Consider the following 13,283-nt stretch of genomic DNA (forward strand, 5'->3'; position numbering starts at 1 on the left):
ATAACAGTGCAACGACACTTCAGGACGAAGTTCAACAAAGATCCACCAACTGATAAATCCATTCGGCGATGGTATGCGCAGTTTAAAGCTTCTGGATGCCTCTGTAAGGGGAAATCAACGGGTCGGCCTGCAGTGAGCGAAGAAACGGTTGAACGCGTGCGGGCAAGTTTCACGCGTAGCCCGCCGAAGTCGACGAATAAAGCAAGCAGGGAGCTAAACGTACCACAGCCGACGGTTTGGAAAATCTTACGGAAAAGGCTAAAGCAGAAGCCTTACCATTTACAATTGCTACAAGCCCTGGCACCCGATGACAAAGTCAAACGCTTTGAATTTTCGGCGCGGTTGCAACAGCTCATGGAAGAGGATGCGTTCAGTGCAAAACTTGTTTTCAGTGATGAAGCAACATTTTTACTTAATGGTGAAGCGGACAGACACAATGTGCGAATCTGGGCGGTAGAGAATCCTCACGCATTCGTGCAGCAAATTCGCAATTCACCAAAAGTTAACGTGGTTTGTGCAATCTCACGGTTTAAAGTTTACGGCCCCTTTTTGTTCTGCGAAAAAAACGTTACAGGACACGTGTATCTGGACATGATGGAAAATTGGCTCATGGCACAACTGGAGACCGACAGCGCCGACTTCATCTTTCAACAGGATGGTGCTCCACCGCACTTCCATCATGATGTTCGGCATTTCTTAAACAGGAGATTGGAAAACCGATGGATCGGTCGTGGTGGAGATCATGATCAGCAATTCATGTCATGGCCTCCACGCTCTCCCGACTTAACCCCATGCGATTTCTCTCTGTGGGGTTATGTGAAAGATTCAGTGTTTAAACCACCTCTACCAAAAAACGTGCCAGAACTGCGAGCTCGCATCAATGATGCTTTCGAACTCATTGATGGGGACATGCTGCGCCGAGTGTGGGAGGAACTTGATTATCGGCTTGATGTCTGCCGAATCACTAAAGGGGCACATATCGAACATTTGTGAATGCCTAAAAAAACTTTTTGAGTTTTTGTATGTGTGTGCAAAGCATTGTCAAAATATCTCAAATAATAAAGTTATTGTAGAGCTGTGAAATCGGTTCACGGCTTTTGGCAAATGTTAGAGTATTTTGGGGCATGTATTTTGTTGTCTGGTAAATATTTTTGGCGCTGGTATAAATGGAGATATTGTAGCAATTACGGTTTTTTAAATGGAACAGTATGCTTTTTATTGTTGCATTCGGTAGCCCTTGAGGAGACAATTACAGTGATATTGGGTCTGTTAATGTTGATGTAGATGTTGAAACTTGTCGAAATAAAATTCAAGAAATGTCCTAGAATGTGAGAGTGTGGTGGGCAGAAACAGCATTTTCGGTGCAAGCACTGCCACACAGGTGTAAATTTTGGAAATTTATGGTAAGGTTTTATGTGAGCAAACTGCTGAGCTCGTCGGTCCCTAAGCCTACACACTATTTAATCTAACTTAAACGAACTTACGCTATGGACAGCACACACACTCATGCTCAAGGGAGGACTCAAACCTCCGACAGGGGGACCCACACAGACTGTGACAAGACGCCTTAGACCGCGTGGCTACCATGCACGGCCAAGCAGGTGTCTCGAACCAGGTAGCATAGTTGTATACCGTAAGGTAGGCCAGCATTAGGACAATAAAGCTTTATTTCCCCGTGAACTAGCTTATACCCTGGATGCAGGTTCACCTATGAATGTTGTGCATGGGAAAATGACATAGGCCAGACTCTAGAGTATCACAAAAGGAAAAGGAAAATGTTCACATGTGTGTATCCTCCCGGATTTACTTAAGCTGAAACAGAGAAATCAGCTGTTCATTCTTCAACACTAAAGAGGTCTTATACATTGCAAAAGGCGAATACTGTATTAGATATTTAAATTTTAGAAAGAAGATTTGATTAAGATTTGACCTATCTTTTCCTGTATGTGGCTGCGTGTTTAGAAGTAAAATACATGCTACTGGACAACTGTCTCTACCTACACTGCTCTAAATTATATTGTATGGGAGACATTCTTTGGTGACCATCTTACAGCTTACACCGCAAAATAAATATTCTTCTTAACGAAATGTCGTTTTATGCTGAATGTAATCGTGTAATGACATTGTTACAAGCTACGTGCAATAGACGCTGTCGACTTATTTGACATTGCAGTGTAATTTCGTACACACGTAAATGAAATAAACAGTTTACTAACAATGATTTAGTAACCACTCAAATCACATAACATAAATTTTATGTTCCAAACATAACTTTACTCTTTATTTAAGCATGTGTTCAAACTGTTGAGCATTGACTGAAAGACATATCTACAGTCGCTGTTCGAAAGGGGAATGAACAGATGTAATTACAGTGCATGATACGTTAGAGCATGTATTAGTGATTCGGTGACACATACTGGCTGGTGTAGTTGGGGCTTAATCATGGACTGCACCTTTGAGTGTTCCCCAAAGAAAGAAATCAAGAGGAGTCAAATAGGGGGACCTCACAGCCATTTGGCAACAGACTTCCTTCTTACCAACATCCAGAAAAGTTCTCATTCAGTATTTGCATTGGAACAGGGGATGAGCGAGCTGGACAACCGTCATGTTGCAGCCACAAGCACTGTCGAATATCCAGTTGCAGCTCTTCTAGAAGAACCGGCAGAAAGCGTGCGTATGAACATCGATTTAGAACGCCTGACATGAAGTAGGGTCCCACAGTGTAATTTCCTAAGATGCCACACCAAACGTTTATGCTCCACAGCCGTTGATGTTGCACCTGACGAAGCCATTCGGGATTTTCAGCTGTCCAGTAGTGCATGTTACGCAAATTTACAATGGCGTTGTTACGCAAATTTACATTGGCGGTAAAGAGCACACGTTGGAGAAATATAGTGTCTCTCTCAGATGCTGAATGGCAAAACAAAAAATTCTGTACCATGTTCGAAATCACTGATGTCGAGTGCCTTATGTAGTGACAGATAACATGGATGGAAATTCTATCGATGCAGGATGCGAATGACACACGTCTGGCTGATTCCTTGGCAATATACCCACTGTGAAGATTCATTCTTCCCGTTGTAGCCAGAATAGCTTCTTCGTGTTCTCTGTCAGTTACAGTCTTCTTTCTTGTTCTCTTTTTGACATTCAAGTACCCTCCCCCTAGCGTCTTAAGAATTCGTGCTACCGCCTGGTACGTTGGACATTGGCAATCTGGATATATAATGCTATAGCTGTGCACTGTTTTTATGCCATTTCTTTTACACTCACAATATAAACGTAGTATATGGAACTTCTCCTCATTGGTGTACAAGTCTGTACACATAAATCTGAAGCAGAAATGAGTGGCCTGTGGTGCAGACAAGTAAACAGGCAGATGTGTTGACATTCTGACACAGCGTGGCATGAGAGCTCTGCCTAATGATGTTGGCACCATTAATGCTGATTCTGGCCACCATGCTCCAAAATTCTAGGACATTTCTCGATTTTTTTTCAACAGGTTTCAAAACGCCATATCACTGTAATTGTCTTATATAGAGCTGCCGAACATAACAAAATATACTGTTCCATTTAAAAAAACATGCTTGATTCAATACCTCCATTGACACCAGCGCTAAAAACGTTAACCAAACAAAGAAATACGTGCTCCTTGACGCTCTAACATTTATCGAAAACCGGATTTAGATATGTGCAGTAGTTCACAAAATAAAAGAAGTGTTACATCTTATGTGACTCACCCTGCATATATGCAGAACGATCCATGAAGATGTGCAAATATTTTAATATGTTAATCTACAAGTAAAACTAAAGAAAAAATCATGTAAACATAGGTCCGCAAATGTTTAGATATGGAGCTACGGCTAAAAAAAGATTTTGCATGAAATTTAGCAACTTCGCTAACACGAAGCCATCGCAAAACTGTATGAGGTTAAAGTAAAGTACGATTTCGATTTGTTTTGTTGTTACTCATCTGGCGAATCTAATAAAATATTTCCCAGACATGTATCTGCAGCAGTTTTCCTGAACATCCAGAGAAGCAAAGAAGTAATTTCGTAAAATGTTTAATTTATTAACTACTTGCCGCAATTTATTTTTTAAATTCCCAACAATTGCACAAAGCTTTCAACAGAAGTAGTAGAGAACTTAATTTTGGAAAAATGATGGTAATAACGTTAAATGAAAGCATATGTCACATAATCGGCTTTTATTAATTTCGTAGCACACGTGAATTCATGTTAAACTGGAAAGAAAAGCTGAGTGTTAAGGAAGTTCTACAATGCACATAGAGTTTCACAATAAATGTTCGAAAATGTCTCCACCGAGTTCAGTGCATTTAGCTGCACGTGTATGAACAGAGTTTTTTGCTCATTTCAATTTCACAGAATTGTTCTTAAGTTCGTCTATTGCATTCATAATGCCAGTAATGCCTCACATGTACTGAAGTTGTCCTCATAAACTATGTCTTTCATACTTTCCCATACACAAATATCCATAGTTGTTAAATTGGGCGATCTGGGTGGTAGCACCACGACCAATCAATTTCTGGGGAAAATGTTCATTTAAATGTGAAGTAAAGGCGTTGGTGAAATGTGGAGGGGCATTATCATGTTGAAAATACATTTGTAATTGTGTAGCAAGTGGAACACCTTTGAGCAAGTGGAGTATTTCTTCTTGAACTCTTGTGTGAGTACATTTCGCCAGATAGATGTCCTGGGAAAATGAATGGTCCAATAAAGTGCTTGTTGATTATACCACATCACACATTTATGCTAAATCGCTGCATGAAATTGCATTGCACTGTTGCATGTGGGTTTGTTTCAGACCATACATGCTCGTTATGTAAACTGTGTATACCATCTCGAGTAAACTGTGGCTCATCAGTAAGTAAAATGTATTTGTGTAACTGCCGATTAGTATTTAACCAGTTGCACAACTCCAAGCGAAAGATAGGATCTCCCACATGTAAATGATGCACTTTTTGTTTATGGTAATGATACAGATTATTGTGCTTCAGTGTATGCCATACCTTAGATTGTGAAACGCCTAATCATTGAGAGATATGTCGTGTACTGGTACCTGGGCCACATTGAACAGCATCCATAATATCCTCATCATCATTCTCTCATATCGAGTGCTCATACTGATTATGAATCTAGATAGAGAACCTGTCACCTGTAACATTCAAAATACTCCACTAATGGTTCGTGCATTCGGAATCCTCTGAGTTGAATAACGTACGCAATGTTTGTTAACTGCATCCATAGCATTACCACCACATTTGCCATAAATAAACATCATATCGGCGCTTCCTATGTCATAAATTTGAAAAGCATTCCTATTTCATAAATAATCTAAAACCACAACAGTTACTACGTGGCTTCACTTAAATACAGTGTTGTTATTATGTTATATCACTGAACAATACAGAAAACTAACTCGTTTCAAGGTTAGGAAACGACTGAATCGACTCACTAACGGTTGTCAATAATGACATAAACGTTTCTACATTCTTAATGAAAAGTAACCAAATTTACTTGTATAATAATCTTTGCTTCTCTGGATGTTATGGAAAACTACCGCAGATAAGCGTCTGGGACATGTTTTATTAGATTCACCAGACCAATAACCACAAAACAAACGGAAATCGTGCTTTATTTTAACCGTGTACGGTTTTGCGATGGCTTCATATTAGCAAAATTGCTAAATTTCAGGCAAAATCTTTTATTAGCCGTAACTCTATAACTACACATTCGTGGACCTATATTTATACAAACTTTTTTCTTTAGTTTTATTTGTAAAACATCATATTAAAATATTTGCATATCTTTGTGAATTACCCTGTATATATAAAGAAGAACATATGTAGGTATGTGTGTGTGTGTTCAGAATCTGCTCCCAAAGCCAGAGATCGATTACAGCCAAATATTGCACAGAAACAGAAGGCATCATAAATATCAGCACTGTGGGGTTTATAAACTCTTAGATACAATAGCAGCGAAGATATGGGCTAAAATGTGTGTTTTTTAGACCCTGGCATATAGGCTGTCCTGCATGACAAGCGTGTTTTGTGGAAACAGTATCGACTTGCCAAATTAACATGCTTTGCAGGGCAGCCCAAACGTCAGGGGCTAGAAACTTGTTTGCAGGCCCAACATGTAGGCTGCCCTGAATGACAGGCATGTTGTGTCGGAGTAGTATCAGCCCAGTTTATCAAGATACTGCATGGCAACCTATACGTTAGGTTAAAGAAAACTATTTTGTACAATGGGCTTGCTACGGGAGTAGTATATTTCTGCTTTACCTGTCTGTGTTGTAGGGGCTACACATGTGCATAACTATGGTTGGGGGAATGTAGAGATAGATAGAGGAGCAGGTGGACAGAGAGAAGTGGCATGAGAGGTTGGAAAGGGAGAGAGGAGGCAGCAGATGTTGGACAGAGTGAGGGGAGGATGAACAGTGAGTGGGTAAGAAAAGGAACTGCAGAAGGAGAGGGTTAAAGAGAGAGGGAGGAGGATATGGCTAGGGAGGGGGCTGGTAAATGTGGATATGGAGAGAGGGCTGATGGAGATGGTTAGGGAGTGGTGGGGAGGTGGAAGTGGATAGGGAGAGGGGAAAGCAGGAGATGGATAGAGATATGACAGCAAGAATAGACAGAAGGGGAAATTGTGTGAAAGGAGATGGTATAAAATGACGGGAGCAGGAGATGGATAGTGAGCAGAAGGTGATGGAGAGGATGAAGGGTATAAGGAGATGTGTAGTGGGAGGGAAAGATGGAGGATATGCAAGAGGTGAGAGGAAGGTGCAATAGGATAACAGGTAGATGGAGAAACAAGAGAGAGGAGGAAGAGGAGGAGGAGGAAGATACAGACAGTGTAAGGTGGAAAAGATATGGCGGACAGAAGGGGCAGAGGACATGAACGAGGAGTGAGGTGGAGGAACCTGATAGGTGGTGGGAGGATGAGGTGGACAGAGGGATGGGACAAGGGAAAGGTGGACACAGAGTGACGATATGTGCTAGAGCTACTGGAACACGGTGCAGCTGCCCTGTATTTGTGCACCACAGAAAGCCAGAAACGGAGAAATCGGGACTCGTTTATGTGTTCCTTTTTAAGTATGCGAACTGCTACCGAAACTTTTAATTAGGGAACTTATGATTTTCAAGAATGCTGAAACACGATTTTCAATATACGGTTTAAAAGCTGATAAGGTCAATAACAATATAAAGGACTGTATACCAGTAACAACAAGGAAGATGATTACTTTTCAGTTTTTGGTTATTGGTGATTCATACAAAGGTTTGATATACTAATTTTAAACATGGCTGTTTCTCAGCAACCGTATACTAGTTTCATATTAGTTTGATATACGTTTTTAAAGTTAAGTTATAAATGATATAAATCAGTTTGCAAAGCTTTGGTAGAAGGACTTAAACATTTAATTTAATTTGAAGTAACACTCAAGTGTTTATGTTAATATGGAGGTTCTCCAATGCAGCAAGAGAACCACTAATTTCATAAACGCGATGCATCTACGACCGGAGTTATGTGACGTGGAAAGTAGCGCATAAAAACACAATAAAAACAAAAGATCGTACACAAAGGTGGCATGTTGCTGCCAAAGATACACACGTGACGAATCTTCAAGAGAATTTGTGGCGGTACGCCACGTAACGTGAAAAAATAAATTGAAGAACTTCGCAAATATAACAAAACTGACGTCAGAACGAAATAAATATTATTGCAGAAAAATCACAGGAGGCAATATATATATAATTAGCAGATATCATGAGTATTGATATCACGGGGTTTACAATCTTCTAGCTCCAATGGGAGCAGAGATGTGGGCAAAAACGTTCCTTTCCTACTCCTGACATGTGGCCTCTGCCAATAGATTGCCCTACCTGACATGTGTTAAGCAGGAATTGTACTGGTCTGCAGTATCAAACTGCTTCGCAGGGCAGCCTACATATCAGGGGAAATAAATAGAATTTGCGGCCTCTGGCTTGTAGGCTGTCCTACATGACAGGCAAGTTTAAGAGTGTATATATATAAAGTATGATAGGAGCTGAGAAGTTTGTGGGACAAATGTTGCATGGGACAGCGGGGATTATAATATGAAGTTTGTTGTTTGTTGCTTGTTTGTTGTTTGTTGCTAGGTGGTGTTGCATCAGGGATATGAAGGTCAACTCAAGGTCCTCGTAACACTTCGTAAGGTCTTGCAATAGGTTGCTTAAATGGCACTAGTTCACAGTGGGACATCAGAAATAGTTTGGCGGCCAAGCAATAAAGAGTCATTCCTGCCACGACCAAGAAACAAGAATGCTTGTGAGCACCTTTATGTGATATACTGCGATGTGCACGTTGAACTGTGTAAGGTATTCTTCCCAGTCTTTCTTCAACTCACCATCTCACGAAATGGCAGCACGTACGCAGGCGGTGTAGGCAGTGGTGCTGCTGTTGGGTCTGATGTTGTGTGTGAAGTCATCTGCGCCATCACGAAGTGAAAGTGAATGAACTAAGTTAGATCAACTGCAGGAGGCACAGGCGATTGCGTTACAGTAGCCATTATGAATTAAGCAAGGCGCAAAAGAACAAGACAATTAAGTAATGACAACTACAAAAAGCAAAAAGCAAAAGTAGCACAGAGAAAACAAAAAAGTGGAGTGCAAAAGCAGCAAACGTGGAAAATAGACACATAAAGAGCAAAGGGGGGAAAACTGGGTACCCAGAAAAATGGAAAACAGTAGAAAATAAGCAAAAAGACCGCAGAGTAGGAAAAAATTAGATAGATGACTGCCACCCGTAGGTACTACCACGCATCGCCATATGTTGTGTGTGACCTAGCACTCTACAGTAAGGAGAGGTGGACAACAGAGTGGAGTGGCAACTGTCATTGCAGGAAAGCTTAACAGGAGAAGAAATGAGTAGAGAGCAAATAACATAGCAAACAGAAGATTTACTTAACTTGTATTTCTCTAAACAAACGAAGAGTCAATACAAATATGACAACAAGAAACAGAGTTCAGCTATCACAATGTTCACAAAGAATAGTCTCCCTGTACGCACAGGTGGCGTCTGCATAGAATGACATTATCAAGCGATTCTGAGGACGAGTGAGGTGCATAGGTGGCACCAGCCATCCTATATTGCGCTGGCAGAGTGCGTTCCTAGTACAGAGTCGCTCGAGGTGTATCTCAGACTGTGCATACTGTTGGGTCCACCAGATGCTGCATGACCCCTGTCAGTGTCAGATGGAAGCTAGCGATTCTGTTGCTATGACGCCCATGGGGTGAATCGCTACGTTATGCCACACAAACTGCTTGTGAAATCTAATATGTTGGGTATTGGTCTGATGTGGTGTGGCAGTTCAGTCCTTCATAGTCGACGTAAAAACGCCAAAAGTCGTGTTTTACGCTTAATGCATCAATGTCGTATCTTTGTTGTAATAGCATGGCACAATTTATTATTATTATTATTATTATTATTTATTGTTTATTCGCCAACAGCGTGAGTACACTATTTAGTCACTAACAGTTGAAATTGGAATTTCTTCAACAAAGATATGAACGTGATTCATTACCATAACTAAACATTGTTTTTCTACTGGTCTATCCACCTTGACTAAGTTTTTGTGGTCAGATTTGAAAATTGCTCACTAAAATAAATCCTGACAGACATCGAAGCATTGCTCTGTCATTCATTATTGAAACAAATAATAGTCTCCTTTTTTGGAATGGAACCCTGATTTTTTTTAAGATCTGATAGGAATTGTTCTCTGTATTGATCGTATTTCAGGCAGGCGAAGGTTAAATGATTAATGTCCCCCAGATCTGAGCTGTTGGAATCAGAGGTGTCAGAATTTCTCGTTGTAGCTGAAACAAATGCAAAGGAAAACTGTTATGATTAAATCTCATCCTCGTGAGTCTAGAGATAGCTCTTAGTTCAGTACTGGCAATCACTTTCGTTTAATATTCTAGCTTAACAACAACCCACTGACCAAAAGCCGACTGTTTTCGTTTTTACAGCTCGTTATGAAACAATTTGTGGGTACTCCAGTCAGAAATACTAGAGACACACTATTAAATAACGAACACTTTCATTTAATGTCCATCAAATATCTCTTGAAAGCGTTACGAGATAAACTGTATTTCGAATGGTACAGATAATACAACCATACAGCAGATATCGAAACATGAGTTAAAGTCTCAATATTTCTCCCAGATGCTCATAGTATTCTTTCGTGGAGCTGACACACAGAGCAGAAACATCTCTGGAATGAGTATTTGGGTGTGCAGAACCAACATCACCTAGAGGCACACAACAGATTTTGTGTTGTCAAGGGGGTGCATAGACGCGTAACGTTTTTCCATAAAATATACATAACAGAGACTTTAGTCACCAATAGTATATTCTCCTTCATTACTTACAACAGTCTGCCAACGCTGGGATAATTTTCGATTCCACAACTGTAGAAATAACGTGATTTTGAGGCAAAGAACTCGTCGAGCTATGTTCGGAGCGGATTTTGCTCCAGACATAGAATATGGAACAAATGAAAATCTGATGGCGCAAGATCAGGTGAATAAGTTTGGTGCAGCATGGCTTCCCAACACATTTCTTGTATAGTGTTTTTCGTCAGTCTAGCAGAATGGGGATGGATGTTGTCATGGAGGAGCATAACTTCATGCATTCATCTGGTCGTTATTCTTATATTGTGTCTGCGAGATGTCTCAGTTGTTTACAACATACTTCAGCCGTGATTCTTACACCTCATGGAAGCAAATCATAGTACACCACACTGTCGCTTTTCCACCATATGCACGTAGTAGGGAGATGGGGATCTCACCCCAATTTTGATATCAACTTCACATACAAATTAATTAAATTGATCAATTAATACCTCTCAACCACGCCCACCCCAAGCCCTGACGACACCCACTCCCACCCCGGATGATGTCATGTATTTTTATCAGCCTGCACGAGGGCTTCAGCTCCCTCCTCTCCTTCTCCAACCACCTTAATTGCTGGAATTTCAAATTTTGGTGGGAATTTCGAATTTTTGTGGGAATTTCTTTGTCCCAGGGCTGTGCTGCATCCCACCCTATCCACAAATGGACCGCAAATTAAAAATGGTGATATACTTTACAGGATTCAAACCCTAGTCCTGCCCAAGTGCATCCCCCTAACACAATTACACCACCAAAGGCGCTTGGAACTGGCAGAAAATTAAAAATGGCGGCGCCCTTTCTGGGACTCAAACCATGGTTCTTCTGGATGGAAAGCCCAAGAACTCTCCCCCAACACTTGGAAACTGTCTAGATGTAGGAGAGGAAGGTTAGGTTAGTGTACTTGATTTATTTTGGTTGGGAAACTGACACAAAGATCAGGCCTAATTACGTAATTAATCACAAAGATCAAGCCTAATTACACAACTATATGCATAGTGCTACTCAAGGACTGCCTAAAATCGCAATACAGCTCAGAAACTGAGCAGACCATACAATTGGTGCTATCCTACTGAGAAAAAATTCGCAATACCACTCAAAACTAGCGACAGACACACCCAAACTCTATTCTTCATCTACAAGCTGGTGGGCATAAAGGCTAGGATGTAAGGTACTACCTTTACACTTTTTGGTGGGAAATATGTTCAACTGACGAAATACTGGTGTTAGACAGAGAGGAGTTTAAAAAGTGTATTACCTGTAAGCATACAGCTGAGGACAGTAGCTACCATTGTTTGTTGTCAGAGTTTGCTACAGACCCCTACTCAAAAACCACCCTGCAGACCAGGTAACCACAGTCAGTACACACTACCAAAACTAATGGAAAAAATGTGTCACAGTTCTAATGACACTTCAAAATTGTCGTCAAAAAATCTGCACTCATGATGAAGAGGTCATAATGCAACACATGTATGGGCAAAAATCGTCGTCCCAAAAGACTGCAGAGGGGGCGGTAGTTAAACGTGCGTTCTTCTCTAGTGGCGTCCACACAATGCCTAAAATCGAGGCCCTCTTACCTCCTCTCATCCCTCCCATCCCCCCCTCCCTCCATCCATCCACCTGTGGGGAGGATATAGACTTTTTCAAATGGCCAGCTGCTCCACCGTGCTTTGCACTCTACTATCCTTCCATCGCCGTGGTCGCTAACTGCCTTGAGGCGACACTCCTTCGCCAGCACAATAGTATGTTTGTCACACTCTACCCACTGGTCAGAGCAAGACTATGTCCGGCGACCACCCACAGTAGACACACACCCCTCGCCTCCAGCATCCCGCCATTCTGGGATGGAGAATAATTATTTATCTTCAACTCAACTCTTTCCTGTAATCTGTTAAGCGTATTTCTCGGAATGACTTGAGCTCTCTGAAACAACAACGAAATACCGGAGAATGTTTCAGATCGCATTTTGAAATGGCTAGCTGCTCCACCAAGCACTTTTCTGCAGCCCACTGCCACCCCTCTGCAGTGGTTTGTGTCACCAAGCCTTCCGCTATCCTCTGTGGTTGCTCATGGTACGCAGCCTGCCTTGAGGCGACAACCCTTCACCATAGCCCTGCCCATCGTCGAAGTGTGGCTGTCTCTGGCTACAGCCCACAGTAAACTCGCCCCCCCTCCCCTCCCCCCTGCGCCCACCATTCTGCGATGGAGAACAACTGTATTTGACATCAATGCATGTCCTGTAATCAAACACCTATTAAAAATGGAAAACACAACTGGGTCGATTATAAATGTGCCCTTTCCACGAAAATAGGTGCTGTCCACTTTCTTTTAGTTTTATGAGCAAAATCGAGAAACCTTTACATTCAACTGCAGGACACAGTTCACATGTCATTATTTGTAACATCCAGGAAAGTGTATCATTGCGTATTAACAGATGATCAGAAGACACATGTCCATCCTGAGTAAAATCAGGAAAAACTAAGACTATTTTGCTGTGAAAACTACCAACCACTGCAGAATGTCCTCGTTATTTCGAAACCACTAGCAGAGTAAAGAAAAAGTCAGTATTGATACTACGAAGGAAAAACATCTTAATCAAGCAATTTCTTTCAGCTTGATGGACAATTTACAAGACTAGAGAGCATCTTTCGCTTTCGGTGTCTGTACGGAAACTGTCATGCATGTCTGTATTCCCCCCATGAACCATGGACCTTGCCGTTGGTGGGGAGGCTTGCGTGCCTCAGCGATACAGATAGCCGTACCGTAGGTGCAACCACAACGGAGGGGTATCTGTTGAGAGGCCAGACAAACGTGTGGTTCCTGAAGAGGGGCAGCAGCC

Source organism: Schistocerca serialis, chromosome 8 (assembly GCF_023864345.2).
Source record: "Schistocerca serialis cubense isolate TAMUIC-IGC-003099 chromosome 8, iqSchSeri2.2, whole genome shotgun sequence".
In the NCBI taxonomy this organism is placed as follows: Eukaryota; Metazoa; Arthropoda; class Insecta; order Orthoptera; family Acrididae; genus Schistocerca; species Schistocerca serialis.